Genomic DNA, 5,000 nt, shown 5'->3' with positions numbered 1-5,000 from the left:
ATCGCTCCCTTCTCCATCTTCCCCTCGCTCGGGGGGCGTTCGCTCTCTCGCTCTCCCTCTCCCTTCCGAGCCGCCTCGGAGGACGACGTACGAGGAGCGGAAGGCGATGGCGAGTCGGGTGGGGGCACACCGCGCAGTGAGAACCCCCCCTCGCCTGCCTCCACAGCTCTGTCATCCCCCCCACTAACGTAGGGGCTCGGGAAAGACTAGTGGCGCGGAGCTCGGCAGCGGCGTGGAAACGCCACCCACCGCCGCCGCTCTCGCTGGTGCCCGCCGCGGAGGCCGCCCTTCGGGCGATGCGTGGCACGGACCTCCGCGGGCAGGGCTGCGCATCTGGAACTTCGAAAAGGGCCGCCCTTGCTAACACTGTGCTTCCCCACGCGGGGAGCGATTCGGACGGCTGGCCCCCACGCCGGGGTGGGTGGGCGCCCCGCCGTTCGCCCGCGTGGGTCGTCAGACCACTGTTCATCGTTCGGTGCGATTCAAACTTCCCACAGCTCGGCCGCCTCCGTCCTCGAACGGGAGGTGACGGCCGGCGTGCGCGCCCAAAGATAGGTGGTGGAAGCCCGGGGGTACAGGAGGAAGGACACCGCTCACCGTAAACCGACGCGAGCTCCAAAGCCCGGGTCGAGCGAGCAGCACCACCTCCCCACCCGGGAGCGCCGTGCCAGATCGATCGGAGGATAAGACCGCTCTGAGAGGACATGGACGAGAGGGGCGTCCGCCTTCCGGAGCCCCCCCTTTCGGACGAGGACTCCGGATTTGCCCCCCGAAAGCCATCACCTCCAGAGAACCAGGGACCGCCGAGGGAGGGTCTGGTCAGGCTTGGGTACCCCAGCATTGCCTCTCTCGCTTGGGATGCACGATCGGCAAAAGTCCCTCTCGGAGCTGTGGAAGTTCGGTCTCAGCCGGAGTGCGCAACTTCCAGACGAGAGGGACCACATGCCAAGTCGCCTACCCAAGTCGGGGAACCAGAGAAACAACTGCTTTCTATCGGGGTAGAGAGACGACACTCTCTCAAGTACATTCTGCCAGAGGTGCGCATTCCTATGTATTTGCATTGCGGGACAACGTCCCCACTTTAAGGGGACGAAGTCGGAACTGTACCCGGCCTCAAGTCACTGTAGGGCGGATGCGGCACCTAGAAAATTCCTCATTCCGGTTCTTTTTCACTTAGTCGTTTTTTTTTTTGGCAAGAATGTACCCCAGGATGGCCAAAAAGCCAAAGCCAGGGACTGAGAACCATCGAGCATGCTCTGAGGGGACATAGTCAGAGGGGGCGTCCGCCTTCCAGAGCCCTCCTTCCCACGAGGACTCCAGATTTGCCCCCCCCCCCCTGACAACAGCCATCGCCTCCAGAGAACCAGGGACCACCGAGGGAGGGTCTGGTCGAAGCTCAGGTACCCAGGATAGCTTCTCCGGCTTGGGCATGGACCGCCAGACAAAGCCGCGGACCATGAACCATCCAGCCTGCTCTGAGGGGACATAGTCAGAGGGGGCGTCCGCCTTCAAGAGCCCTCCTTCCCACGAGGACTCCAGATTTGCCCCCCTGACAGCCATCACCTCCAGAGAACCAGGGACCGCCGAGGGAGGGTCTGGTCAAAGCTCACGTACCCCAGGAGAGCTTCTCCGGCTTGGGCACAGACCGCCAGACAAAGCCGCGGACCATGAACCATCCAGCCGGCTCTGAGGGGACATGGTCAGAAGGGGCGTCCGCCTTCTAGAGCCCAAACTCGGCCACGGACTCCAGATTTGCCCCCCTGAATGCCATCACCCTTCAGAAGACCAGGGACCACCGAGGGAGGGTCTGGTCAGGCTCAGGTACCCCAGGATCGCCTCTCTCACTTGGGACGCACGACCAGCAAAAGTCCCTCCTGGAGCCGTGGAAGTTCAGTCTCGGCCGTATTTTGCAACTTCCACGACAAGAGGGACCACCTTCTAAGTCGCCTACCCGAGCCAGAGAACCATAGGAACAACCGCCATACATCGGGGTAGAGAGAGCCCACTCTCTCCTATATTCTCCCGCAGGTGCGCATTACTATGTATTTGCATTGCGGGACAATGTACTTCAATGAGCGGGACAAAGTCGGAAATGTATCCGACCTCCTGGAACTGTGCGGCTGCTACAGCAGTCAGAAATTCCCCATTCCGGTTCTTTTTCACTTGGATTTTTTTTTTTGCAATTTTTTGCCTAAAACGTATTCCTCCAACATGTACTAGCTCATGACACTTGAAATTTTTGAGCCAATTGATAATAACAGCTTTTTAGAGCTCAAAAACAAAAAAAATTTGAGCGAACAAAAAATGTTCGAAAATGACCTCAGCTCCTGGAACTGTTTTCGGTACACCTCCAGAGAGGCTCCCCTGCCTGGAAGTCTGTCACTGCTCAGCTCGAAATTTTTCTAAGTCCCAAAATTCGGTTTTTCATCCAAAATTCAACTTTCTGCCCAGGATCCACAAACTTTAAACCCAGTTGGGGGACCCTCCCTGGGGGCCCTACAACATACTGAAGCCCCCCTGTGGTGGAAGTAGGGGAATTTACTTATTTTTACACAAAATCACAAAATTCCATTTTTTGTTCGCAAAACACTTTTTTGTCCTCAAGAAACTTTTTTGTCCTCAAAACACTTTTTTGTCCTCGAGAAACTTTTTTGTCCTCAAGAAACTTTTTTGTCCTCAAAACACTTTTTTGTCCTCAAAACTCAATTTCTTCCATAATTCGACTTTCCCCCAAAAAACCACACATTCTACCCTCATGGGAGGCACTCTCCCTCGGGTCCCCACATCATATTGACGCCCCAGAGCGGTGGGAGAAGGGGAAATCTGATTTTTGCACAAAAATCCAAAAATCGCTCTAAGTCCAAAAATCCTGAAAATTTTTCTAAGTCCCAACGGTACTTTCTGAAAAGTGTACCCAGGCCCCTGGAAGCCTCCTAGGTACACCTCCTGAGACTCCCCCCTTCCTGGAAGTCTGACACATCTCGAAATTTTTCTAAGTCCCAAAAACTGGTTTTTGCTCCATAATTCGACTTTCCCCCCAAAAGCCACACATTCTACCCTCATGGGAGGCACTCTCCCTCGGGTCCCCACATCATATTGACGCCCCAGAGCGGTGGGAGAAGGGGAAATTCGATTTTTGATCAAAAATCCAAAAATCGCTCTAAGTCCAAAAATCCTGAAAATTTTTCTAAGTCCCAACGGTACTTTCTGAAAAGTGTACCCAGGCCCCTGGAAGCCTCCTAGGTACACCTCCCGAGGCGCCCCCTTCCTGGAAGTCTGTCACATCTCGAAATTTTTCTAAGTCCCAAAAAATGGTTTTTGCTCCATAATTCGACTTTCCCCCCAAAAGTCACACATTCTACCCTCATGGGAGGCACTCTCCCTCGGGTCCCCACTTCATATTGACGCCCCAGAGCGGTGGGAGAAGGGAAAATTCGATTTTTGCACAAAAATCCAAAAATCGCTCTAAGTCCAAAAATCTTGAAAATTTTTCTAAGTCCCAACGGTACTTTCTGAAAAGTGTACCCAGGCCCCTGGAAGCCTCCTAGGTACACCTCCCGAGGCGCCCCCTTCCTGGAAGTCTGACACATCTCGGAATTTTTTCTAAGTCCCCAAAAATGGTTTTTGCTCCATAATTCGACTTTCCCCCCAAAAGTCACACATTCTACCCTCATGGGAGGCACTCTCCCTCGGGTCCCCACTTCATATTGACGCCCCAGAGCGGTGGGAGAAGGGAAAATTCGATTTTTGCACAAAAATCCAAAAATCGCTCTAAGTCCAAAAATCTTGAAAATTTTTCTAAGTCCCAACGGTACTTTCTGAAAAGTGTACCCAGGCCCCTGGAAGCCTCCTAGGTACACCTCCCGAGGCGCCCCCTTCCTGGAAGTCTGACACATCTCGGAATTTTTTCTAAGTCCCCAAAAATGGTTTTTGCTCCATAATTCGACTTTCCCCCCAAAAGTCACACATTCTACCCTCATGGGAGGCACTCTCCCTCGGGTCCCCACTTCATATTGACGCCCCAGAGCGGTGGGAGAAGGGAAAATTCGATATTTGCACAAAAATCCAAAAATCGCTCTAAGTCCAAAAATCTTGAAAATTTTTCTAAGTCCCAACGGTACTTTCTGAAAAGTGTACCCAGGCCCCTGGAAGCCTCCTAGGTACACCTCCCGAGGCGCCCCCTTCCTGGAAGTCTGACACATCTCGGAATTTTTTCTAAGTCCCCAAAAATGGTTTTTGCTCCATAATTCGACTTTCCCCCCAAAAGTCACACATTCTACCCTCATGGGAGGCACTCTCCCTCGGGTCCCCACTTCATATTGACGCCCCAGAGCGGTGGGAGAAGGGAAAATTCGATTTTTGCACAAAAATCCAAAAATCGCTCTAAGTCCAAAAATCTTGAAAATTTTTCTAAGTCCCAACGGTACTTTCTGAAAAGTGTACCCAGGCCCCTGGAAGCCTCCTAGGTACACCTCCCGAGGCGCCCCCTTCCTGGAAGTCTGACACATCTCGGAATTTTTTCTAAGTCCCCAAAAATGGTTTTTGCTCCATAATTCGACTTTCCCCCCAAAAGTCACACATTCTACCCTCATGGGAGGCACTCTCCCTCGGGTCCCCACTTCATATTGACGCCCCAGAGCGGTGGGAGAAGGGAAAATTCGATTTTTGCACAAAAATCCAAAAATCGCTCTAAGTCCAAAAATCTTGAAAATTTTTCTAAGTCCCAACGGTACTTTCTGAAAAGTGTACCCAGGCCCCTGGAAGCCTCCTAGGTACACCTCCCGAGGCGCCCCCTTCCTGGAAGTCTGTCACATCTCGAAATTTTTCTAAGTCCCAAAAAATGGTTTTTGCTCCATAATTCGACTTTCCCCCCAAAAGTCACACATTCTACCCTCATGGGAGGCACTCTCCCTCGGGTCCCCTCAACATATTGACGCCCCAGAGCGGTGGGAGAAGGGGAAATCTGATTTTTGCACAAAAATCCAAAAATCGCTCTAAGT

The sequence above is a fragment of the Dendrobates tinctorius genome, unplaced genomic scaffold (genome assembly GCF_039654945.1).
Source record: "Dendrobates tinctorius isolate UK_male_01 unplaced genomic scaffold, ASM3965494v1 ptg000849l, whole genome shotgun sequence".
Lineage (NCBI taxonomy): Eukaryota > Metazoa > Chordata > Amphibia > Anura > Dendrobatidae > Dendrobates > Dendrobates tinctorius.
Note: the sequence above shows the minus strand (reverse complement) of the source record.